The sequence below is a fragment of the Heptranchias perlo genome, chromosome 20 (assembly GCF_035084215.1).
Source record: "Heptranchias perlo isolate sHepPer1 chromosome 20, sHepPer1.hap1, whole genome shotgun sequence".
NCBI classification, from domain to species: domain Eukaryota; kingdom Metazoa; phylum Chordata; class Chondrichthyes; order Hexanchiformes; family Hexanchidae; genus Heptranchias; species Heptranchias perlo.
In genome coordinates this window covers 5,523,145-5,550,342 of record NC_090344.1, presented here as the reverse complement: position 1 = coordinate 5,550,342, position 27,198 = coordinate 5,523,145, and the positions used below count along the sequence as shown (strand labels likewise).

The following is a 27,198-nucleotide window of genomic DNA, read 5'->3' as shown; positions in this document are numbered from 1 at the left end:
GCTGGATTCTTACATTATTTCTGAAAAAAGTAAACACTGCCTGGTAACTACAGCTCTTATTTATTTGACCATTTTACAGTGGCGGTGTGAAGTGATTTCGAATCTCAGTGAATTTCAAGACCATGCTTGACCCACTCGTTTGGTCACATACAGGTAGCACGCGGTTGTAGACTGCGCAGGCTTATCACAGGAACTCTGCCAGACTGCATGTTCCAGACTTGTATCCAACGCGACACGTGCAGCCTGCAGCCGTGTGTGCATTGGTGGTTCAGTGTCGAACCCTCGCCTGCCGACGGGAAACCAGGGGTTTGGTTCCAGGCCAATGCAGCTTCCTTTACCTTTTGTATCTGTACCCATGAGATCGCCTGAATTGGGATAAATTCATGTGCCGGCTTCAATCTGTACAACTTCTTGAAAGATTATCTTCATTTCGTCTACGTGTCTTTCGTGGACAAACCCTCTGCATTCTGTCCTCTGGTGTTCAAACATGCTCGGCTGGAGATAAGTCAAACCTGCCTTCTGCACTTGCTTCAAAGATGTGAGAAGCCAATTGGTGGTTTTTGACGAAAAATGGGGACGCAAGGGGGCTCATCCGGGATTTGAACCAGTGAAACTCCCTGAGCGAGAATCAGATCCAAAGTCCAACTGGTAACAGAGCCGTGCAGTCACTGTAAAATTTCGCTGCCAAGCAGCCGATCCGCCATCCTTTCAGAACACCATGGCCATTCAAACTCGCTTTCTTGTACGATATACGATGTAGAGCAATATCAGGTTCGAAACTAATGATTTCATATCAACAATATTAGTCTCTCTTTATCAAAATTGTTTTGAATGTACGACTTGTATTATCAAGTAACACTTTACAGAATGAATTACTCTGAAACGACATTGTCGTCTGTCTCGGCATCGTCATAGTTTACACTCCACCATAAGTACACTTTACTCAAATTGCTGCTTTCATTCACCATGAGAACGAAGAGCCACGGATGTGGAAACATTAGCTACGAATTTATCAGCTGGGTTGCACCTTTCCTTTTCCTACTTCCTCAGTCTTTTTTTTCTTTACCCTTCTCTGCTATTTTTGCAGGTTAGATCAGCCATCGCCGTTCAAGGAAGCCTGAGAAGTCCATTGGGGACAACACAGAGAGACAAGAGACGGAGACATGGAGAGATAGAGAGATGCAGGCAAAGAAAATAAAGAGTATAAATGTCAGGTTTTGCAAACTAGCAGAATTTAAGTTACAGATTGGGAGAGATTCCTTCTTGGGTCTTAAAATTTTGCAAGAGAAGATTGGACGAAAGTTAAAAGCACCGGCCTCGCTGGAGAATCTCTCATTCTGGGAGAGAGATAAATGCGGTCAATTAACTCCAATTAATCTATTTCAGCACTGAAGGGATCTTGAAACAATAGCTCTGCGAGCAGAATTCAAACCTGGGCAGGAAAACCTCAATTGAATTTTGAGTCCAACGCTTTAAACACTCGGCCACCGCAGCTGTAAACGGCATGTTCATTCAGATCGGATTCCAAATGGACACATGCTGCTGTTACAAACGCGCGCATTGGTTGTGCAGGGGTCGAATTCTTACTTGTTACGCTGGAGACCTTGGTTCGATTCCCAATACAATGCAGGATCATTCTGTAACAATGAGGAACTGAAGAGCAAAAGTGTACTATTTCGCCCCTCGAGCCTCATGCGCAATTCAGTGAGATCCTGGTTGATATGTAACCTAACTGCATATTATCGCCTTAGCCCCATGTCCCTTAATGCCTTTGGTGAACAAAAATCTATCAATTTCAGTTTTAAAATTAACAATTGAGCTCGCATCAACTGCCGTTTGTGGAAGAGAGTTCCAAACTTCTCCCTCCCTTTGCTTGCAGAGGTGTTTCCCAACTTCACTCCTGAAAGTCCTGACCCGAATATTCAGGCTGCTTCCCCGAGTCCCAGACACGCTAACGGGCGGAAATCCTTTTTTTTCTATTTACCCCATCAGTTCCCCTTAATATTTTGAAATGTTCGATCAAATCAGCACTTAATCGACTGAATTCGAGGCAAACCCGAGTATATGTAATCTCTCCGCGTAATTTAAACTGTGGCGTCCAGGCAACATTCTAGTAAATCGACGCTGCACTCCCTTCATAGCCAATATATCCTTCCTGAGGTGCGTTGCCCAGATCCGAAGGCAATACTCCAGGTGTGGGCCAACCAGAGCTTTGTATAGCTGTATCATAATGCCTATCCCCTTGTATTCTAGTCCTCTGGATATAAAGACCAACATTCCATTAACCTTTGTGATTATTTTTTGTACCTGTCCATGACATTTTAATGATGTATGTTCATGGACCCCAAAGTCTTTTTGGACCTCCACTGTTTCGAGCTTTTCACCATTTAGAAAGTACTCTGATTTATCCTTTTAGGTCCAAAGTGGATGACCTCACACTTGACGAAATTCATATCGATTTGCCACAATTTTGCACATTCATTTATTATATTAATGCCTCTCTGTAATTTTATGCTTTCATCTGCACTGCTTACAATGCTGCCCATCTTGGTGTCATCGGCAAACTTGGATATGTGGCTTTCAATCCCGTCATCTAATATCCGCCTGAATTGGGAAAAATCCAAATTCAGTTTCAATCTCCTCATAATCTTGAGACATTTTATTTGCTTCATGTGTGTTGCGCCGACGAAACTTCGGCATTCAGTCCACTGGAGCTCAAACATCCTCCGGATATAATTCAGTTCTCACAGCAAAACTGAAAAGATGTGAGAAACCAATTGGTGACTTTTCACTAAAAGGAGAAACACATGCGGGCTCGTCCGGGAATTGAACCCGGGACCTCTCGCATATCACTCAATGAAACGCCCTAAGCGAGAATCATACCCCTAGACCAACGAGCCGCTGTTACTTTAATTGTGCAGCCAGTGTAAAAGTTGGTTGCTTCTCACAGCCGATCGACCATCCTTTCAGACCACTTCGATCCATTCAATCTCGTTTTCCATTCGGGTGCACAGCAATATCAAGTTGTGCACCAACTATTCCCATTCACCAATATTAGTCTCCCTTTACCAAATTGCTTTCGAGTGCACGACTTGAGTTATCAAGTAAGACGTTTCAGAATGAGTTGCTCTGAAAATACATTGCTTGTGAGGAGACTCAGAGTCGTATCGATTTATGGCACGCTCTGTTCCTTTTGCATTGCAACCGACACATGGAATTGAATCATAGAAAGCTCACAGCACGGAAAGAGGCCATTCGCGCCATCGAGTCCGTGCGAGATCTCTGCAAGAGCAATCCAGCTAGAACCACTCCCCTACCTTTCCACGAAGCCCTGCATTTTTTTTTCCTTTCAAGTACTTATCCAGCACCCCTTTGACGGCCATGATTGAATCTGCCTCCATTATACCCTCGGGCAGTGCATTCGAGATCCGAACCTCTCGCTGTGTAAAAAAGTTTTTCCTCATGTCACCTTTGGTTATTTTGCCAATCACTTTAAATCTATGTCCTCTGGTTCTTGACCCTTCCGCCAATGGGAACAGTTTCTCTCCATCTTCTGTGCCGAGATCCTTCATGATTTTGAATACCTCTATCAAATCTCTACAAAACCGTCTCTGTTCCAAGGAGAACAACCTCAGATTCTCCGGTCTATCCACGTAAGTAAAGTCCCTTATCCCTGGAATTATTATAGTATTTTTTTTCTGCACCCCCTCGAAGGCCTTCACATCTTTCCTGAAGTGCGGTGTCCCGAACCCCACACAAAATTTCAGTTGTGTTCGAACCAGTGTGTTATAAAGTTTCATCCTGACTTCTATACTTTTGTACTTTTGTAATCTATACATCTATTTCTAAAGCCCAGGATCCCGTATGCTTTTTAACCGCTTTCTCAACCTGCCCTGCCACATTCAACGATTTGTACACATAAACTCCTCTTTGTTCCTCTACCGCTTTTACATTTGTGCCCTGGAGTTTATTTTGCCTCTCCTCGTTGTTCCGACCGAAATGTATCACTTCGCATTTTTTTGCGTTAAATTTCATCTGCCCCGTCTCCGCCCATGCCACCAGCCTGTCAATATCCTTTGAAGTCTATCACTATCCTTATCACTGTTTACTACCCTTCCAAGTTTTGTTTCATCTGCAAATTTTGAAATTGTGCTCTGTGCACTCAAGTCCAAGTCATTAATATATATCAAGAAAAGCAGTGGTCCCAGCACTGATCCCTGGGGAACGCCACTGGACACCTCTCGCCAGTTCGAAAAACAACAGTTCACCAGTAATCTGATTCCTGCTGTTCGTCAATTCTGCATTTATGTTGTTTCTGCCCCGTTTCTTCCATGGGCCGCAATCTTGATGAGAAGCCCACCATGCGGCACTTTAGCAAACACCTTTTGAAAGTCCTTATACACCACATCAACGAAATTGCCCTCATCTATCCTCTCTGTTACCTCATCAAAAAACTCTAACAGGTCAGTTAACCACGATTTGCCTTCAACAAATCCGTGCTGCCTTTCCCTAATCAATCCACCCTCGTCCAAGTGGCTGTTAATTCTGTCCCGGGTTATCGTTTCTAAACGTTTCCCCACCACTGAGGTTAAACTGACTGGCCTATAATTGCTGGGTTTAGCCGTACACACTTTTTTGGACAAGGGTGTAACCTTTGCAATTTTCCAGTCCTCTGGCACCACCCACATATCTAAGGATGTTGGTAGATTATGGCCAGTACCTCCGCAATTTCCACCCTTACTTCCCTCAGCAACTGAGCATGCATCCCATCCGGACCGGGTGGCTTATCTACTTTAAGTACAGCCAGCCGTTCAAGTGCCTCTTCCTTATCAATTTTTAGACCATCCAGTATCTCAACGATAACTTCCTTTGCTGAGACTCTGGCAGTAGCTTCTTGGTAAAGATAAATGCAAAGTACTCATTTGGTACCCAGGCCATCCCCTCTGCCTCCATGAGTAGACCTCCTTTTTCGTGCCGAATCGGCCTCACCCCTCCTCTGACTACCCGTTTACTGTTTGCATGCCTGTCGAAGTCTTTTGGATTCCCTTTTATGTTGGCCGTCAGTCTATAGTCATATTTCTCTTTGCCTCTCATTTCCTTTTTCACTTCTCCTCTGAACTCCCTAAATTCGGCCTGGTGAATTAACGCATAAAAAAAGTCAGCATTTCTTTCAGCCGGAAACAGAAAGTTACTGGTTGATCAATGGCGATTTGAACAAGTATTCGTCTTTTTTACAGAGTTGAATGAGTTTTGCGAAATTAATACAGTGAACTGATACAGTAAAGTTGAATTCCTGATCGGGAACCTCCTCAGACCGCGCATTACTGCCCATCCCTGGGAAACAAGATACTACCGAAACTTTGACAACACATCTCAGGTCCCCCTACAAAGTCACAGCTTGCCAGCTGTTCCGAAATTTGGAGCCTGGACAGGGAGTTAAATGCTGGACCTTCAGCTCACTGCCCACTTTAAAAGTCTGATACTCTACCGACTGAGCTATCCAGGCTCGATACTACATAAGCTCCCCTCGTACATATTCATGGGAGATCTCTGAATTATCATTGCAGCCGTCGAACGAGGGTGAGGTCCGTTTGATAAAATTCTCAGGAACATGTTGAGGAGAATCCTTGTTTCTGTTGAAGAAGATGTAAGAAACATGAACAGTGAACTCGTGAGTTTACAATTCTTCTTGTTTGTGCCAAATGTCTTGTCATTCGTAAGCAGCAATTAAAAATAACACTTTACCCAGAGGCTCAAAGGCTGAACTTGTCCCACACGGGAGTTGGAAAAGGCCTCCCGACCTTTCAGCGTATTAACATCTGTGAGCTGAATAATTTCACCCGTGACACAGTGAAACCAGGCAGAATATTTCTCTTCCAAGTTTTCCCAACACGAAACTTGCAACCGATGAATATCGGCTTCAAGAAAAGAAGAATTGTTTCTTGGTTCTTTCGATTTAAAGATCTCGTACCGGCCCCTTTGCCATATGAGCTGCCGCTAAAAGCCCCCTCTCCCCCGATGAACAAGTAAACTGACACTTGCTATTGAAAGACGGTAGGCCAGAGGAACCCAAATGCCCACATGGGAAAACTAAGAAGTCGATTGTTGACCTCCATACGTTTGTCCCACAAGGGCGTATTGTAAAAACGACTGGTTGTTAACAAGATGCGTTATGGAAGATACCATTTGTACCTTGAACTCCGATCAAAATGTTCGGAGTAAAAGGTTTGATTGTTTTAGAAGACGCTCGAACTCACAACCTGGTCATTTCTGGAGCCCATACTGCTATAAATAAGTAACGCACGCTTAACAATTGTGGAACACGAGAACAGCGAACAACCGACAGCATCAGCGCTCCTGCCAAACAGCTTTATTTTCGGTCTCTCAATTATCACTTCGAGATCTTTCTCAAACAGAAGCCTCCAATCAAGATGCGCTTCGTTAAATAACAATTCCTAAATCAAGAGAGTTTTGATCGATCATGACTAAAGTATGTACAATTTCCTCACCTGTTCCATTTCATCCCCTGGGGTGGAAACCATCAGGTCCTGGAGATTTGTCGATCTTTCGCCTCCTCATTTTCTCCATTGCCATCATTTTACTTGTACTGAATCCCCTTGATTTATTAACAGTTTTCCTCGTGTCTCTGGTATGTTAGCCTCATCCATTTCTGTGACGACCGATGCAAAGTAAAAATTTAGCAACTCTGCCATTTCCTGATTTTCAATTACAATATCACCTCCATCTGTCTTTAAGCAGCCCACATCACTCTCAGCCTCCCTTCTTTCTCTGAATATACTCGTAAAAACCTTGAGAGTTGTCCTCATTTTCCCTCACAGGTTTTCTCCTTTTCCCTTTTTGCTCCTCTTACGATTTTTTAGTTTCAGCACCACAATAAACAACACTTCGCTGTAAAGTTCGGCTCAATAGTTCTCCAATGTCAGAGCGAGAATTGTCTGAAGCCCTGATTTATTTAATGTCACAAATACAATCACACATAATCATCCATGTATCAACTCACTGAAGGATACACAAAGATAAACTCAGCGAGAAATGCAGTCAGTGTCGGGATGCATAGGTGAACGGACAAGCGAAATGGACAGAGACAAAACGGCCTGAATCCCCAACAGTGAAGTGTCGCTGATAGATATTAGTGAGGAGGTGGGGGTACCATGTTATCAATTGGCGCTGTGGCTTAGTTGGTTAAAGCATCTGTCTAGTAAACAGGAGATCCTGGGTTCAACTCCCAGCAGTGCCTTGTGCAGTTGATTATTTTACCTAATTTATGGAGTAAAGCGACAAAATAACAATGTGGTGTTCGTTTTTGTTCAGGTTTCAGGAGGAAACGGATAACAGAATGACTGTTCAAAAACGCCCTTTCATTCCACAGACAGACCTCTCAGAGAATGTGCCTGTAACACGTTAATTTAAGGACACGTTTTTGTTTCTGGGCTCGTTGGCATCGGGGTATAATTCACGATTTGAGGTTCAAAGCCGGAAGTAGTCCGAATTTGGAACAAGACTTGTGATCTTGACCTGCGGGACAAACGTTTGCAAAGAGGAAAAAGAAGTCCTCAAATCGCTCGACCTGAATCTCCAGGCCCAGATGAAATATATCCCAGGTTGTTAACAGAAGCAAGGAAGGAAATAGCGGAGGCTCAAACCATCATTTTCCAATCCACCCTGGCAAAAGGTGTCGTGCAGGAGGATTTGAGGATTGCTAACGTTGTACCATTGTTGAAAAAGGGTAGAAAGGGAAAGATCGAGTTAATACAGGCCAGTCGGCCTGAACTCGAGCTGAAGTATGAATCGTCATTTAGAAAGGCACGGATTAATCAAGGACAGTCAGCGTGGATTTGTTAAGGGATGGTCGTTTGAATTGAATTATTTGAGGAGGTATCAAGGAGGATCGATGAGGGTATCGCGATTGATGGAGTCAACATGGATTTTAACGAGGCTTTTGACAAAGTCCTACAGGGCAGATTTGTCAAAAATGTAAAAGCCCATTGGATCCAAAGGACATTGGCAAGTTGAATCCAAAATTGGCTGAGTAGCAGGAAGCAAGCGGTTGTGGTCGACGGGTGCTTTTGTGACTGGAAGGCTGTTTCGAGTGGGGTTCCATGCGGCTTCGTACTCGGTCCCTGCTTTTCATGGTACAGATCATTGATTTAGAATTAAATGTAGGGGGCATGATGAAGACATTTGCAGATGATACAAAAATTGTTCCTGTGGTTGATAGTGAGGAGGAAAGCAGTAGACTGCAGGAAGATATCCATAGAGCGGACAGGTGGAAAGAAAAGTGGCAAATGCAATTCAATCTGAAGAAATGTGAGGTAATGCATTTAGTGGGGGGGGGGGGGCAAAAAGGCAAGGGAGTATATAACAAATATTGCAATTAATTTGCCATTTACACGCCCATTCTGCAAATTTACGAATGTCTTCCTTTATTATTCGCATTTTTCTTTGTATTCTCTACAGCTCGCAATTAGGTGTCGTCCATAAGTTTTGAAATTGTACTTCCGATTCCCGTGTCCAAATCATGAATGTAAATTTTGAACAAAAGTGGTCCCACCACTGATAAAGTGTTAACAACAGTGGTCCCATCACTGATAAAGTGTTAACAACAGTGGTCCCATCACTGATATATTGTGAACAACAGTTGTGCCAGCATCGATAAATTGTGAACAACCCTGGTCCCAGCACCGATAAATTTTGAACAGCAGTGGTCCCAGCACCGATAAATTGTGAACAACAGTGGTCCCATCACTGATAAAGTGTTAACAACAGTGGTCCCATCACTGATATATTGTGAACAACAGTTGTGCCAGCATCGATAAATTGTGAACAACCCTGGTCCCAGCACCGATTAATTTTGAACAGCAGTGGTCCCAGCACCGATAACTTGTGAACAACTGTCGTCCCAGGAATTTTGATCTTGAACTGCAGTTGAAACTTTTGCACAAAAGAAAATAACGTCCCCAAATCGTCCCACGTGAATCTCAAATGCTTTGGGAAGAAGTCCAATAGAAACAATCAGGACTTTAAAGGCACCTCAACGACCTGAACTTTCGTTGAATGAATTGTGTTAGCCATTGCATTCGACCGTGAAATCGCTCTTGACTTTCATCTCACTGAAGCAGAGTGTGGCCGCTTTGTATCTGTGAACATGTCGGTGGCGTCTTTACATTTGATATTGATCGCTTCCAATTTGTAAAATTTCATCAATCGTCAGGAAAAGGAAACCGAGAATCGAGTTGTCCCTCTAAGTGATGAAGTGAAGGGATAGGTGATCCAAGCAGATCTGGAAAATGCGTGGTGCAATCGGTCAGGAGTTCCAAATCCACCCTCCAGCCACTCGGCAATTATATTGAATGAACTTTACTCTGGCCCAGTGTCACCGCACTGAAATCGAGTATTTCTCCGGCATGTTTTTGTTCATAGTTGCTGGTTTAAGAGTGAAGGCCGGTTGGTTGGATTTTCACTCCTACAAGCTTTAATCATTCATTTTTCACTGACTGTAGACAGTTGTTATATTGGCCGCTGCAATCTCAAAGTTTAGCCCAGTGAATTATTGGTTTAGCAGGTGATCTCTTCACCTGTTCTTGGCGGTGTTAACCGTTATGGTGAAAGTTTGATTGTTCGAGCCCTTATTTTATTTTTCCTCAGGATTCATCGCCTCAAAGTTCCAGGGTTTCAACGCATGTTTTGGAATCAAGAATCATTGCCAGCTGAGCAGGGCTGATATTCCACCATTTACCCTGCGGTCGGGAATCAGGCACATGAATCATATAAAGGAATGGAACATTGGCTTCACGGTAATTACAATTCTCCTTGACAGACAAGCCCCCGAAAGGCCCGAAGGGAGGCCACATTCGCAGCAGGAGAGCTGGTTCGCTGTGACATGGAGATTTCTGTAGTGAGTGAGACCAGACTGTTCCTATGTTCAGAGAATAAATTTCACACACTTTATTTTGGAAAAGCAAAACGGTGGGGATTTTTATCATAGCCCGATGCCTTTCGTGTTGTATCAGATGTTCCTCGTTGCGTTACTTTCATTTTGATCGGAGAACCAGTTCGGGCGCTCCTGTGATAAACAGCGACAATTGCCAGTTAATGTTAAATTTAACAACGACTCCACTGCGTTTTTAATCCCACTCTTAAGATGCAGTCTATAAAATGAAAAAAATTCATCACATTCAAAGCATGAAAATCTTATTAAAGTTTTGACTGTCTCTCGGTAACCACGTCAACATCGCCTTCAGTCTGAAATAGAAAGTTATCGATTGATTCATGGTGATTAAAACAGGGATTCAACTACGAACAGGATTTAATTAGCTTCATGTAATTAATTTAATAAGTTCATAACTCTTTTTTGAAGTTAATTCCCTAACTGGGAATCGAACCTCGCGGCGGTGAGAGTACCGAATTCTCACCACCAGGCCATTGGGGAGCTCCCAAGATTGCGCACGAGACAAAGTGGAACTGATGACATTATTTTTTCTTTCGCTCTTTCATGATTCATTCAGCTCTGTGTTTATTCTCAGGCCTCTTATCTCTCCTTCTTTTCAGCTTCTGACTGCGGATATTCCTGTGGTGAAATATCAATAATATAGAACATCTCACAGCCCCGGTATATTTGCTGTTTCTCTGTGCAGTTCTGTGCAAAATCAAACTGCACGCAAATACCGACAGTGCCTCTCTCTCACTCCCCACAGAAGCAGCAGGAGATGCCACTTTAAACTGCCAGTTGCTTCAAACGATTCACGATTGACCTGCGTGACCTTGCAGTTTTCCAAGGAGCTGTATTCAGTGCGTGAATTTTGGAAATGGAAACATGTCCATCAGCAGCTTGTGGTCGTATTTTACCTCACTTTCCATTTCATGTACATGCCTACTTGCACTTGGTGATGTCATTGCCTGAACATCACCTCTGTCGCGATATTATTTCGAACAGAAAATGCCATTTTGTGCGAGCAGTTTGTCTGGCAGGAAAATGACCTGAATTACAAAGGGCCAAGTAGGAAAGGCCGCGTTGCTCTGCTTGTTCGCAGCAAAGAATTTTCAGCGTTTCCTTGGGGTTTAGTGTTTAGGATTCGGCGCTTTCATCACCACAGCAAAGGTTCGATTGTCGGTCTCAACATCCGCATATTATACACTCTACCATAAGTGTACTGTACTCAAATTGCTGATTTTTTCATTGTGATGGGAAGAAACATAAACGTTTGGACATTAATTACGAATTCATCAGCTGGGTTGCACCTTTTCTTTTCCTACCGTCTCAGTCTTTCCATCTTTACCCTTCTCTGCTGGTGTTGCAGGTTCCATCATTCTTCGCTGTTCACGATGCCTGAGAAGTCCATCAGGTGAAAACAGGCAAAGTCAAGAGACAGAGACAGGGAGAGATTAAAACATAGAAATAAATTGTATAAATGTCAAGTTCTGCGAACGAGCAGAATTTAGAATGGAGCTTGGGAGAGATTCCTTCACGTGTCTTGCAATTTTGCAAGAGATCATTGGGCTCCGAGTTCAAAGCGTCGTTGGCGATGGAGCACCTCTCTGAGGGAGCGAACAAGGTCCGTTCGTTCAAGTTCAGATTAATTTGAACACTGAACAAACTTTAAAAAGTAGCGCTGCGAACAGGATTCGAACCTGTGCAGGAAAACCCCATTGGATTTCAAGTCCAACGCCTTAACCACTCGGCCATCGCAGCTGCAAACATCGATGATGCACAGCAAAAAATCAGAATGCGGAGGGTTATCACACGAGATCTGTGACACTTTGTTCTCTCAGACAGGTTTCCAACTGGAAACTTGTAGCTTGTTAATGTGCTGACTTTGCTGTCTCGGTGATAGAATTCTCATTTATCACGTGAGAAACCGGGGTTCGATTTCCGGTTCGTTTCGGATTATTTTCATTCTCCATTCATAAGATCGCGTGAATTGTGCGACATTCGCCCTCAGCTTCAATCTGCGCACCATTTCGAGACATTTTCCATTCTCCACGTGTGTTGCGTCGAAGCTGGGTTGGAAAATCACATTGCAAGTCCTACTTCTTAATCATTGGGACATCGCAGCTGCAAGCGACAAATCCGACACGGCTGCAGAAGAGAATGAAGAAGGTTATGACAGGAGAACTCTGAGACTGTATGTTCTTTCAGACAGGTTTCGAACTGAGCGTGTGCCGCCGGCTGCTGTGCGGACTTTGTTATTTCAGTGATCAAATTCTTGCTGTCTGCGCGGGAGGCCCGGGTTCGATCACCGCTCAATAGAGGAGCATTTTTCATTCTCCATTCATGAGGTCATGTGAATTCGGATACGTTTACATTAAGCTTCAATTTGAACACCATCTTGTGACATTTTCCTTTCTCCATGTGTGTTGTCGTTGACAGAACCTCTGCATTCTGTCCTCCATGCACTGGAATTAAGACAATCCTGCCGACTTCACAGCTGACAAGACGTGAGGAGCCAATTTGTGATTTTGAACGAAAAATGGTAACATCGCAGGGCTCGTCCGGGATCTCTCACATTACAATCAGCAAATCCACAAAGCGAGATATCATACCCGAAGACCAAAGAGCCACTGATAACAGAGGGGTGCAACCAATGCAGAATTCTGTGCCACGCACAGCCGATCGGCCACCATTCTCTACATCCTATCACTTTTTCTATTCCGATGTACGGCATTGTGAAGACGCACATTAACTATTTCATAGCAACAATATTAGCCTCTCTTTACCACATTCGTTTCGAATGTGCGAGTTGTAATATCAAGTGAGACTTTGCAGAATTAATTGCTCAAAAGCTACATTGTTGTCTGTCTCGGCATCCGCAGATTATCCACTCCACAACAAGTATAACAGTGACGACACTTCAAAAATACTTCATTGGCTGTAAAGCGCTTTGGGACGTCTTGATGTCGTGAAAAGCGCTTTGTAAATACAAGACTTTGTTTTTATACTGGGCTAAAAGTACTGATGATTTCACTATGAGGACGAAGAGACATCAATATGTGGACATTGGCTACGAATTCATCATCTGGGTTGGTCCTTTACTTTTCCTCCCGTCTCAGTCTTTCGATATTTACCGTTCTCTGCTGGTGTCGCAGGTTCGATGAGCTTTGGCCGTTCAAGGAAGCCTGAGAAGTCCATCAGGGGAAAACAGAGAGGGACAGAGACAGGGAGAGATAGAGAGATAAAAGTATGGAAAAAAAGCCTGAATATCAAGTTAGCAGAATTTGAAATGAAGCTTGAGAGAGATGGAATCATGCACTCATAGAATCGTTGCTGCAGAGAAGGAGGCCATTCGGCCCATTAAGCCTGCCCCGGCTCTCTTTCAGAGCAATCCAGTTAGACCCATTCCCCCGTTCTTTCTCTGTAGACCCGCAAATAATTTTCCTTCAAATACTTATCCAATTCCTTTTAGAAAGTTACGATTAAATCTGCATCCACCACCCTTTCAGGCGATGCATTCCAGATTATAACTACTCGCTGATTTAAAACGTTTTTCCTCATGTCGCCTTTGGTTCTTTTGTCAACCACCGTAAATCTGTATCCTCTGGTTCTCGAACCTTCCGCCAACAGGAGCAGTTTCTGTTTAGTTACTTTATCTAAACCCGTCACGATTTTGAACACTTCTATCAAATCTCCTCTCAACCTTCCTGCCCTAAGGAGAACAACCCCAGCTTCTCCAGTCTATCCACGTAACTGAAGTCCCTCATCACTGGAACCATTCCAGTAAATCTTTTCCGCATCCTCTCTGAGGCCTTCACATCCTTCCTAAAGTGCGGTGCCCAGAATTGGACACAATACTCCAGTTGTGGATTATTGTGAAGTTTCCTTCACGCACCTTCAAATTTTGCAAGAGACCATTGGGCTCCCAATTAAAAGGCTCTGCCGCGGTGGAGGATCTGTCTGAGAGAAGGAAATGCGGCCCGTTATCTCCAGTTCATATTTATTTGAGCATTGAACAAAACTTTAAACAATAGCGCCGCGAGCAGCATTCCCATGTTTCACCGAAAGACCCTGTCGAGTTTTAGATCTAACGCCTGAACCACTCGGCCATCACAAGCAGCGAGTGCTAGTAATGCACGGCTGTAAATCAAAATGCGCAAGGTACTCAGAGGAGATTTGTGAAATTATATGTTGTTTTAAACAGGTTTCCAACTGGACACGGAGAGCCCGATACCATGAAAACGTTGCTGTTTCACTGGTAGAATTTGCACTTACCACGCGAGGGAACAGGGTTCGTATTCCCGACCAATTAAGGAGCATTTTTATTCTGCACCTCTGAGATCGCCTGAATTGGGATACATTCACATTCAGTTTGAATCTGCACACCGCCGTGAGGCATTTTACTCTCTCCGTGTGTGTTGCGTCGACAAACCGGATGCATTCCGGCCTCTGGACCTCAAATATGCTCGAGAATTAAATCAATGCTGCTTTCTGCAACGCTGAAAAGACGTGAGAAAGAAATAAGTGAATCTTCATTGGAAATAGTGAAACAGGAGGGTTCTGGGATTTGAACTGGGGACCTCTCACATATCAAACAGTGAAACGCCCAAAATGAAAACCATAATCCGAGAACAAGGAGCCGTCAGTAACACAACCGGACAACCAGTCGAAAATTTCCCTGTTCCCCACAACCGATCGCCCATTCATTCAGACCGCTTCTGTCCATCGAATCATAGAATGGTGACAGCACAGAAGGAGGCAATTCGGCTCATCGAGCCTGTGGCGGCTTTTTATGAGAGCAATCCAATTAGTCCCATTCCCCGGCCCTTTCCCGGTGCTCTGTACTTTTCCCCTTCAAATTCTTTTTTTAAGTCACGATTGAATCTGATTCCACCAACCTTTCAAGCAGCGCATTCCAGATCAGAACTACTCGCTGCGTAATTAAGTTTTTCCTCATATCGCCTTTGGTTCTTTTGCAATCACCTCAAATCTGTGTCCTCTGGTTCCCGACCATTCCGCCAATTAAAACAGCTTCTCTTTATTTACTTTATCGAAACCCTTCATGACTTTGAACACTTCTTTCAAATCTCCTCTGAACCTTCTCTGCTCTAAGGGGAACAACCCCAGCACGAGGCAAATGCGGTCAATCAGCTTGAATTAATTTGTTTGATCATTAAACAGACCTTTAAAGACTGGCCCTGTTTTGTGGAAGTGTGAGCTTGTGGTTTAAATCGCTGGTTTCAATGTCTGGGGCGTTTCTCGATTTGAATTTTACCATTGACAGAATTTCTGCAAATATCCATTTTGACCTGTTCACAGAAAACCCGATTACAGTGCGATGGAGCAGAGGATGTGAAAGAAGCTGAACGTGGAAGTGCAGATATTATTTTCATCTCGGGGACAGGTCACGTTTCCACAGGTAAGGATATCTCAACTTAAGGTTCTTTCCAGCACAGTGGGACAGGTGATCAGAGTGACCAGGCTCTAACGGCGCAATCGGTCCTTATATGAGATACAGGCTCGGGAAATGCCGGGGTTTTTAATTCGAGTCTCACATAGATCAAACAATCCTTTTCCTTGTGAACATTTCGACCGGAGTTGAAGGTACAATTGGTGTGTTCCAAAATTCATTTAATTATCTGAATTGCCAAGTGGTTCCTCCGGACTACGCGGTTGCAAGAGCAGATGAGATGTTTAGTATTACCTGTTTACAGGAGGGAGGCTGCGGTTTTGTAGACACAAACTATGATTTTGATCCATCTTCAAATCGTGGGATTTAACTGGAGCTTTAAACCAGCACCAGAGGCCGCTCAGCCAGGATACTTTCCATCCTACACTTCAGGAGCTAGTTTTACAGGAATTGAATTACTACAAACAAGAATTCTACCCCTGAAGCACCAATGCTCACACGGCAGCAGGATGCATGTGTCCAGTTAGAAACCTGTCTGAAGGAACATGCAGTCTGACAAAGCCGGAAATCCAGCAGATTGACTTTCGGTCTGAACAGATGTTGAGTCTCCTTCTTGAGAGAGTTTCGCCAATCCAGCTCAGAGTGGTTTAAGAATCATGAATTCGGATGTGACTGGAGCCATTTGTGTAAGATGAAGTGTCGGGGGCAGTTTCACATCCTTGACGGACAGTAGTTATGGTTTTGCTGCAAAATTTCACTTCCCAGCTCCCGAACTGAAATCCAACGCCGTTGCAACTCGAATCCACAACCTTTGAATGGCTTATCAAACAAAACAAGTAGAAGTCCAACACACTAGTCATTGCACCACAGGGTCAGTTGCCAAAAAAACCCGAATAAATAGAAAGACGCGTTTCTCCGGTCCAAGGGCAAAGTGAGAATGGATGTTATTCAAAAAACTGTCCCCTCGAATCTGTCTTTATATATGTTTTGTAAATCTTCGATTTTAAAAGTTACAAAAAGCCGAAATAAATGAAGTAAATTATAAGAATCGAATCCGTGATTAAGGCGTTACAACCCACTCGAAACAATTGAGTTAACCGGCCGTACTGACGGTCCATTAGACATTTTAATTAATTTCTGTACCTGTACGCTAGTTGGTAGCGCTTTCTGTACTTGGACCCCTAAATCTCTCTGCTCCTCCACAGTTCCCAGTTTCTCACCAAATAGAAAACATTCTGATTTACCTTTCTTAGATTTAAAGTGGATGACCTCGCTCTCCCCCACATTGAACTCTATTTGCCGCAGTTTTGCCCACTCACTGAATCTATCAATTCCCACTTTTCAACTTCCTGCTTCGATCTTCATGACTTATTGCGTCACCAGAAGGCTGCGTGTTCAAATCACGGGGTAACCGTTACTTTTCGAGCTGATCAGATTCTGGATCGTTCCGGGATGAATATTGTATCTGCTTTTTCTCAATAAACAGAACCTTGCTCTAAAGTCTGCTTCCCTGGTTCTCAAATTTCAGGAAGGCGTCTCATTCCGCCCTCGACTTTTTATTTTGACCTGCGTTTGAAACTTTTGCAAAGAGGGAAAAAAAGACCCCAAATCGCTCCACGTGAATCTCAAACGCTTTGGGAAGAAGTTCAGTTCAAACAATCAGGAATTTAAAGGCACCTCAATGACCTGCACTTTCTTGGAATGAGTTTTGTCCGCCATTGCATTCGACCGTGAAATCGCTCCCGGCTTTCATCTCACTGAAGTGAAGAGTGTGACCGCGTTCCATCTGTCAGAGTGGAAGTGACGAGTTTGGGGTCGGTGTGGGTCGTTTACAACTTTTGAAATCTCACCAAGCAGCAGAGAAAAAGTAACTTAGAATCAAATTGTCCCTGTCAGTGATGAATTGAAGTGAATATCGCTCCAAGCAGATCTGGACAACTCGCAGTGCAGCCGCACAGGAGTTCCAAATCCACCCTCTCGCCACTCGGCAATCGCATGAACTGAACTTTACTCTGACCCAGTGTCACCGCGCTGAAATCGAGTATTTCTCGGCCACACTTTTTCTGAACATCATGGTTCCTGGTTTAAGAGTGAAAACTGCCGTCCGCTTCACTGTAAGTGCAAGAGACAACTTTGTAAACACCGAGTCGTGTCACAGACCTGCTCGTCGGACCTGCTCATTTCATCTCATCTCATTTTCAGTAAACCTGAATATTACTGGAATGGAGAATGGCGAATCACAGCTCGAGAAATCAATCCTCTCGACCACGAGGGGACGGAGTCTTCCAACATACAGGTGTTTAATGGCAAGGTGAGTTTAATGTTCAGGAATAATAGAGCACAGATTTTCACTCGTGCAAACTTCACACACTTTATTTTGGAAAAGTAAACTGACAGTCGAGAGAGGTTATATTAATCGCTGCAACCTGAATTTTTAGCTCGTTCAATCAGTGGTTCAGTAATAAACGTGTGCTGTCTCTGTGGCGCAATCGGTTAGCGCGTTCGGCTGTTAACCGAAAGGTTGGTGGTTCGAGCCCACCCAGAGACGGTAGGGTATCTTTTATCTTCATGGTCTCGCATTTCCTGGTTTCTGATATTTGTTTTGGCTGCAAAACAAATGCCCGCTTTCGATGGCCAGCTGAGCACGGCCGATCTTCCACCATTTCACCTGTGATTGGCTTCGCCGAAATCTGAATTCTTCTTGACAGACAAGGTCCGAAGGTTGCAGGAGAGCCGCTTCACTCTGACATGGATATTTCTGCAGTGAGCGACACCAGACTGTTTCCACAATGAATGTCACTCCCTTTTATTTTGGAAACGCAAAATTTTATTCACATTCCGATGGGTTTCAATTGATTTGTGAGAGATCATGAAAGGATCCTGCAGCGCTGCCTCGGATAATAACAACAGTTCTAAGCCGCATTTCAGTCGCGGCAACAAATCCTTACATCTGAGTATCTGCACCCTTAAATCCGAGTATCTGCACCCTTAAATCCAAGTATTTGCACCCTTGCACCGGTGTATCTGCACCCTCACACCGGAGTATCTGCACCCTGACACCGGAGTATCTGCACCCTCACACCGGAGTATCTGCGCCTTTACAACCATTAACTCATCAATTGTCCCCAATCATCTTTATCAGCGTCAGGAGACCGAAACAAAACCCAACAGAGAAGAAATTGGCTTTATGATTCTTCACTAATGTACGGACACGTTTTTATTTCCGGTGCTTCAAGGGATATGTGGGGAAAGTGGCCGCTGATACTCAGAAACTACTGCTTGTTGCTTTTTTTTCTCGCAGGCTCGTTGGTCTCGGGGTATTATTCTCGCTTCGGGTTTGTTGTTTGAAATATGTGAGAAATCCCAGATGAGCCCTCATTTTTCCCCCTGACTTTTGATCTTGACCTGCTGTTCAAGCTGGCAGGATGTTTGGAGGTATCTCAATGATCTCACGATCTCTGAATGCATTCTGCTTGCAATTGGAATTGACCTTGAAACCGCTCTCGGATTTCATCTCACTGAAGCTGAATGTGGCCGCTTTTTATCTGGCAGCGTGGAGGTGACAAGGTTGTGGTTTATCACCGCGGGCACACCTGTCCGGACATTGGTATTCAGAATGTACAATATGCTGTCTCAAATACTCTGTTGTCATCCAGGGAGCTCTAGTTTTGCATGCCCAACCTTTCCCCGAGTAAGAATGTGTCCAGTCTGTACACGAACTATCTCCTCACTCAAAGCCTCCCATTGCTCATTTACTGTTTTACCTGCCAATCTTTGATTCCAATCCACCTGGACCCGATCCCTTTTCAACTCGCTGAAATTCGATCTTCCAAGTTGAGTATTTTCATACTTGATTTTTCCTTGCATTTTCCATAACTACACTAAACCTGCTGCAAATGCTCCCCCATTGAATCATGCTCCACTTGTCCCACTTCTTCCCCCTAAATAAATCCAACACTGCTTCCTTCCTCGTTGGGCTGAAAACATACGGATTAAGAAAGTTCTCTTGGACACATTTCAGGAATTGCTCGCCCTCTTTGACTTTGACACTGCTATTTCCCAGTCTATATTCGGATAAATGAAGTTCCCTTTTATCACGACTCTAAAATTATTGCATCTTTCTGCAATTTGCCTGTCCATTTGCTCCTCTATCTCCTTCCCACTATTTGGTCCCCCTATCGAATGCATCCAGCAGCGTAATAGCTCCTCAATTGTTCCTTAATTCTAAACAAATAGATTCTGCCTTTGAACCCTTAAGCATGTCAACCCTTTCTACCGCTGTCACAGTATTTTTGATCAATACTGCCTGCTCCCCTCCAGCCCCGCCCCCCTCCTTTTTTCCCCTGCCTTTCCTGAATACGTTGTAGCCTGGAATATCGAAGTGGCCACTCCTCCGCTTGTTTGAGCCAGGTCTCCATTATTGACACTATAACATAATCCCATGTTACCACTTGTGTCTGCAGCTCACCAACCTTATTTACCAAGGATGTTAAACACAACATCAGGGCATAAAGGTCGGACAAGTTCCAATGCCCAATTAAATGTTCTATACACTAATGTACGTAGCATAAGAAATAAAACAAGTGAATTAGAAGCGTAAATTAAGCTTATAGTGCATGACGTAGTGCTCATCACTGAGACCTGACGACAAACTGGGCATGACTGAGATAAATATTTCAAGTTATCAGCCGTTTGGAAAGGATAGGGACATTGGAAAAGGCGGTGGAGTAGCGATATTGATGAGGGATACTATTACTGCATTGGAAAGAAGAGATATCAGTAAAGGTGAGCACGCAGTAGAAAGGCTTTGCGTAGAAATGAGTAACAGAATAGAATACAAGACTTTGGTGGGAGTTGTTTATAGACTTCCGGATAGCGGTGAAAAAGTAACAGGACACACAAAAGCGGACAGGTTGTTAGGGGTCTGGAACTCACTGTCTGAAAGGGTGGTCGAGGCAGAAAACCTCAACTCATTTAAAAAGTACTTGGATGTGCATTTGAAGTGCCGTAATCTACAGGGCTATGGACCAAGTGTTGGAAAGTAGGATTAAGTTGGATAGCTCTTTTTCGGCCGGCACAGACACGATAGGCCGAATGGCTTCCTTCTGTTCTGTAATTTTCTATGATTCGATGATTCCGTGTGTGGGAAGGGATTCACTCAGTCATCACACGTGCTGAGACACCAGGGAGTTCAAAAGTGACTGCAGGAGTTGGATTCTGCTGTTAATCCCATCCAGAACTGAACCATTTTCATTCTGACATTTCGGGTTTGTTTCTTCTGATGTTAATAACCCCTATAACTGGGCTGGAGTTTAATTTTCTGGATATCTGTTGAATAAATCAGCTTTGTTTTAAACATCTTGTTGTAGATTTTGGTCTTTCCCACCTGAGTGTTTAGCATCACCTGACTGGAGCTCAGAAAGGACAATCTTGGGGGAGGATCGTCCGATTGGAACAGAACTTCAACCTGGACACAGTCCTTCAGGGCCACACTGAGAGGGGCAAACGGCACTTTGGTCTTTCTTGGCTCTGTTCACTGATAGCAAAGTGGCCGTGCGGCATCCAGTCTAAAAATGACTGTGGTAATTATTCTCTGAAGATTTAACCTCTTTGTCTGACAGTCCTGAGTCGACCATTTAAGGCAGGCGTTAACTCATTTAAAATAAACCCGCTTAAAATAAATGGGTTATGAATTATGATTTCTGTGAAGTCAATGTTCCATTCCTTTATATGATTGATGTGCCTGCTCTCCGACCGCAGGGTAAATGGTGGAATATCAGCCCTGCTCCGCCGGCAATCATCACGGTACATTTTCTTGCAGACAAAACACACATTGAAACCCTGGAACTTTGAGGTGATGAATCCTTAGGGAAAATAAAATTAGGGCTCAAACCATCAAACCTTCGCGTCAAACGATAGCACCACGAGACAGGTGAAGAATTTACCGACTGAAACAATAATTCACTCAGCTAACCTTTGAGGTTGCAGTGACCAATATAACATTTGTCTACTGTCAGTCCAAAATGAATGATTGAAGCTTGCAGGAGTGAAAATCCTGCAAGCTTCTTAAATCAGCGACTATGAAGTTAAGAGAAACGTGCCTAATAAATACTCGATTTCAGCGCGGTGACACTGGGCCAGGGTAAAGCTCAGTTAATATGATCGCTGAGTGGCGAGAGGGTGGATTTGGAATTCCTGAGCGACTGCACTGCGCATTTTCCAGATCTGCTTGGAGCACCAATCCCTTCAATTCCTCACTTGCAGGGACAATTCGATTCTCGGTTTCTTTTCCCCGATGCTTGGTGAAATTTTAAAATTTGTAAGCGACCAATATCAAAGCGAACCTCGTCACTGTCATGCTCACAGATACAAAGCGGCCACACTCTGCTTCAGTGAGATGAAAGCCCAGAGCGGTTTCAAGGTCGAATGCAATTGTAAGCAAAGCTCGTTCAATGAAAGTGCAGGTCATTGAGGTGCCTTTCAAGTCCTGATTGTTTGAACTGAACTTCTTCCGAAGGTGCTTGAGATTCAAGTGGAGTGATCTGGGGACTTCTTTCCCCTCTTTGCAAAAGTTTGAACCGCAGGTCAAGATCAAAAGTCCCGGGTTAAATTCGGGCTTCGACTCTCGAATCGAGAATTATCCCCCGACCTCAACCAGCCCAGAGACAAGAACGTGTTCTTTCATTGACGTGCTACGGTCACATTCCATGAGAGGTCGATCTGAAAATTGAAAGGGCATTTTTGAAGAAACATTTTGATCAATTCTGTGTTGACTCTCTGAACAAGGACAAACACCACACTGTCTGTTTTCGCATATCAGATTCACTCAACATCATAAATTACACAAAGGCGCCGCTGAGAGTTGAACCCAGAATCTCCTGTTTACCAAACAAGCGCTTCAACCAACTAAGCCACGGAGCAAATTTCTGGCTGTGGTTTTCACCTCCTCTCATTAATATCTATCAGCCACACGTCACATTCTGTTGGGGGTTCAGACTGTTCCATCGTTGTCTATTTCGGTTGCCCGTTTCCCTGTGAATCCCGATACTGACTGCGTTTCAGTCTGTGTTTATCTGTGTGTGTCCATCAGAGCGCTGATACACGGATGGATATGTTTGCTTGTGTTTGTTTGTTACATTAAATAAATTAGAGGATCAGACAATTCTCGCTCTGACACTGAAGAACTAATGAACCAAATTATTGTGGTGCTGAAATTTTAAAAAATCTTAAGAGGTGCAAAACGGGAAAACGAGAAAAACTTGTGAAGGAAAATACGGACAACTCTCACGGTATTAACAGTACACAACGAGAAAGAAGGGTGACTTGGAGTAATGTGGGCCCCTGAAAGACGGATGGGGGCGATATTTTAATTGAAAATCAGGAAATGGCAGACTTGCTAAACACTCAAAGAAAAGGATGAGGGTAATATCCCAGAGACACGAGGAAAACTGAAAATAAATCAAGGGGATTCAGTGCAAGTAAAATAATGGTAATGGAGAAAGTAATTGGACTAAAGATAAACAAATCTCCAGGACCTGATGGTTACCATCCCAGGGGATGAAAAGGAATCGGTGAGGAAATTGTACATGCTTCAGTCATGATCGTTCAAAACTCTCTTGAATCAGGAATTGTTCCATGGATTGAAAAATTGGCACTGTCACTCCATTATTTTGGAAGGGGAGGAGAGATAAAGTAGAAAATTACAGACCTATTATTCTGGCGTCTGTTGTGGGGAAGTTACCAGTATATGTTATTAGGGAAAGAATGACTGAGCACTTGGATACACATGAATTGATCAGAGAGAGCCAGCATGGATTTGTAAAGTCGAAGTCAAGTCCAACGAAACTAGTTGAACTTTTTGAAGATATAATAACGTGGTAGATAATGGAGTGTCTCTGGGTGTTTTATGTATATTGACTTCCAGAGGCATTCGATAAGGTGCCACATGAGAGACTGTTAACACAAATGGGAGCACATGGAAATTAAAGCAACCCATAGACATGGGTAGGGAGTTGGTTGGGAGTTAGGAGACAGAGAGTAGGGATAATGGATCTGTGCTCAAATTGACAGGATGTGATTAGTGGTGTCCCTCAGGGATCTGTTCCGGCCCATCAGCTTTTTACTATATGCTTAAATGACGTAGATGAATGAATGAGAGCCGCATATCCAAGTTTGTCGACGACACCAAGTTAGGAGGCACAGTGAGTGGTGCAGGTCGGAGCATAAAGTTATAAGAGAAATTGATAGATTAAGTGAGTTGGTAAAACTGTGGCAGATGGAGCTTACATAGAATTACATAGAATGTACATCTCAAAAACGGACAATTCGGCCCAATTAGACTATGCCGGTGTTTATGCTGCAGACGAACCTCCTCCAACGCCTCTTCATCTAACCTTATGAGCAAACCCTTTTATTCCTTTATTCCTTTCTCCTCCATGTGTTTATCTAGCTTCCCCGTAAACGCATCCATGCGATTCGTCTTAACTACTTCTTGAGGTAGCGAGTTGCACATTCTAACGAGTCTCTGGGTATATATGGTTCTCTTGAATGCCATATTGGATTAATTAGTGACTTTTATTTATGGCCCCAAGTTTTGGAATCATCACCAACAAAAGTTCAAACACCTTTTCTACATCTGACCTATCAAACCCTTGCATAATCTTGAAGTCCGATATCAGCTCAGCCCTCAGCCTTCTCTTTCCTATGGAAAAGAGCCCCAGTCTGTTCAATCTTTCAATATGGGGAAGTATGAACTTTGGACCTAAGCAAGATAGGTTAGAATATTTTCTAACTGATGATAAGCTCGGAACTGTGGAGGAGGAAAGATGTTTTCGGGTCCAAGTGCAGAAATCACTAAAAGTCAGTGGACATTTGCAAAAAATAACCCAAAAGGCTAATGGAATGTTGGCCTTCATCTTAAAGGGAGCTGGAATTCAAAGGGGTGTACGCTATGTTACAGTTATATAAACTCTGCTGAGACCACATTTCGAGTACTGCATTCAGTTCTGAGCACCACACCTCAGGGAGGATATATTGGCCTTGGAGGGGGTGCAGCGCAGATTCACCAGAATGATACCGGGGCTAAAATAGTTAAGTTGTGCGGGACAGGTTGCACAGACAAGGTTTGTATTTCCTTGTGTATAGAAGATTAAGTGATGATGTCATCGAGTTGTTGAAGGTGATTAAATGAGCCAATGGTGTGTGTGTGAGCTGTGAAACAGCTTGAAATACCAATCCTCTCCACCACTGGGGACTGGGTCTTCCAACATGCAGGGATTTTCACTCTTGCAAGTTTCATCCACATTTTCCGCTCTTCATTTCTCCGACTTGTTTGTAGCGCCTTTCCCTTCAATTCAGGACTTACAGGGAAAACTCGATTCTGCGGTCAATCTTCGGGTCAGATGGTGAGATTTCAAATAATTGAAAACATCCCTTATCACTCTCAATATCGTCACGTATACGTTTGACGAATGCAAAGCGGCTTCAATCGCGGTTTGGCTGCACAACTCGTTCAAAGCCACTGTCGATAATTGGAGGGTCTTTCAAGTCATGACACGAACATAACAGTTCGCACTGCCGTTTTCCGCAAGACGCTTCAGATTCATGGGGAATGATTTCGGTCTGGCGGTTAAATCCGTTCCCTCTTCACAAATCCGCCTTTGAACCCGGGACTTTTAGTAATAACCACACCGAACTGGTTTGTCCTGTATTTTACATTACTTTCTAAATATTACAGATAAGCAGAGCACTTGAGCTGTCACAGCTGTGACTTTGACCATTCTCCCTCTCCTCTCGATCTCCCCGGCAACTGCCACTAACCACAATCTTCTGTCACACTTCCCCATCAGAAAGTTCCGAGCCTCGGTTTCCAAATGAAATAACGCCCATCTCTTCAATCAACGACAGCCCAGAGAGAGTTTCTTACTTTCAGCTCCCAATTTCCCCAAATCCACAAAGAAGCATCAAAATAATTGTCCTTAAGTTAATAATAATAATATAATTAAATGTTCTTATCGCCTGGGGTTTTGTTTCAGATGCCACGGCTTTTAAAGATCACTGCGGATGTTTGACGAATCGTCTCTTGGTTGGAGGCTTCTGTGTGGGAAAGATCACGAAGCGATAATTGAGAGACCGAGGATGAAGCTGTTTGATGGGAGCACTGGTGACACAGACCGTGCGCGGCTCCAGTGGCGTAATCGGTCAGTGCGCGTTATTTCTACAATAATTATACGCTTGAGAAATGCTGAGGTTGTGCGTTCCCGAGCCATCTAAAGTTGTTGAACCTTCTAAACATTTTGACTGGAGATCAAGGTACAACCGGTTCCATAACGCATCGACTTCTTCATGTCCCCATGTGGGCACTGAGGCTCCTCTGGCCTACCGTCTTACAAAAGCAGGTGAGAGTTTATTTGTACATAGGAGGGAGAGGGGGCAATTGGCGACAGCTGAAATGGTAAAGGGGCCGGCACGGCATCTTTCAATCGAAAGAACCAAAAACACAATTCTTCTTTCCGTGAAGCAGGTATTCATCGGTTTGAAGTGTCGTGTGGGGAATATTCGGGAGGCAAATCTGCTGCCTGGTGTCACGGTGTAACGGGTGAAATTATTCAGCTTTCAATTGTTGATCGGCTGGAACAAGTTTAGCTTTGGAGCCATTGGGTAAAGTGTTGTTTTTAATTGCTGCTAACGAATGACAAGACATTTTGTACAAACAAGAAGAATTGCAAAATCACGGAGTTCGCTGTCCATGTTCAACAGAAACAAGGACTCTCAACACGTTGCTGAAAATTGTTTCAAAGGGACACTCTCCCGAATTCGACATCGACAGGGATCATTCAGAGTCCGACCATGAATCTGTATGATGGAGCCTGGATAGCTCAGTCGGTAGAGCATCAGACTTTTAAGAACGGGTAGTGATCTGAGGGTCCAGGGTTCAAGTCCCTGTTCAGGCGAAAACTTTTAAAATAGCTGGCAAGTTCTGCTTTTCCAGCGGAGCAAAATCAGCGAAAGGAGCAAGAGTTGGCCACACAGTCCCTCGAGCCCACTTCGCCAATTTGATTAGGTCATCGCTGATTTTCGACCTCAACTACACTTTCCTGACCTGTCCCCATATCCTTTGAGTTCCTTCGTGTCCAGCATTCTATCCATCTCAGTTTTGAATCTATTCAATGGCTCAGCATCCACAGCCCTCTGGGGTAGAGAATTCCAATAGTTCACAACCTTCTCAGTGAAGAAATTATTCCTCATCTCTGTACTGAATGGCCGGCCCCTTATCTTGAGATTATCATCATTAGCTCTAGACTCTCCAGCAAGGGGAAACAGCATCCCAGCATCTACCCTGTCAAGCCCTCTAAGAATTTTATATGTTTCAATGAGATCACCTGATTATTGAAAACTGCAGAGAATATAGGCCCATTCTACTCAATCTCTCCTCACAAGACAACCCTCTCATCCCAGGAATCAATCGAGTGAACCTTTGTTGCATCCACTCTAAGACAAGTGTATCGTTCCGCAGGTAAGGAGATCAAAACTGTACACAGTACTCCAGATGTGGTCTTACCAAATCCTATATAATTACAGCAAGGCTTCCTTATCTTTGTAATCCAACCACCTCGCAATAAAGGGCAACATACCATTTGCTTTTCTAATTGCTTGCTGCATCTGCATGTTAACTTTCTGTGATCCGTGTGCAAGAGCACACAAATCCCTCTGAATACCAACATTTCGCAGTCTCTCACCTTTGAAAAGATATTCTGCTTTTCAATTCTTCCTACCAAAGTGAATAACCTCACATTTCCCCACGTTATAATTCGTCTGCCAACTTCTCGCCCACTCACTT

The 27,198-nt window shown here is 43.7% G+C and overlaps 5 non-coding genes across 5 annotated transcripts; 3 read left to right on the top strand and 2 right to left on the bottom strand.

Annotated features, from left to right (window-relative positions):
• Positions 1-2,811: 2,811 nt before the first annotated feature.
• Positions 2,812-2,900, bottom strand: trnap-agg (transfer RNA proline (anticodon AGG)). The gene is given in 2 exon segments: positions 2,812-2,847; positions 2,865-2,900. It is a non-coding gene; the product is annotated as a tRNA-Pro (tRNA).
• A 4,284-nt stretch (positions 2,901-7,184) lies between these two features.
• Positions 7,185-7,258, top strand: trnat-agu (transfer RNA threonine (anticodon AGU)). Its single transcript has one exon. It is a non-coding gene; the product is annotated as a tRNA-Thr (tRNA).
• A 4,370-nt stretch (positions 7,259-11,628) lies between these two features.
• On the bottom strand, positions 11,629-11,710 carry trnas-uga (transfer RNA serine (anticodon UGA)). Its single transcript has one exon. It is a non-coding gene; the product is annotated as a tRNA-Ser (tRNA).
• Positions 11,711-17,833: 6,123 nt separating this feature from the next.
• trnan-guu (transfer RNA asparagine (anticodon GUU)) lies at positions 17,834-17,907 on the top strand. The gene has a single exon. It is a non-coding gene; the product is annotated as a tRNA-Asn (tRNA).
• Positions 17,908-26,225: 8,318 nt separating this feature from the next.
• On the top strand, positions 26,226-26,311 carry trnak-uuu (transfer RNA lysine (anticodon UUU)). Its single transcript is given in 2 exon segments — positions 26,226-26,262; positions 26,276-26,311. It is a non-coding gene; the product is annotated as a tRNA-Lys (tRNA).
• The last annotated feature ends 887 nt before the right edge of the window (positions 26,312-27,198 follow it).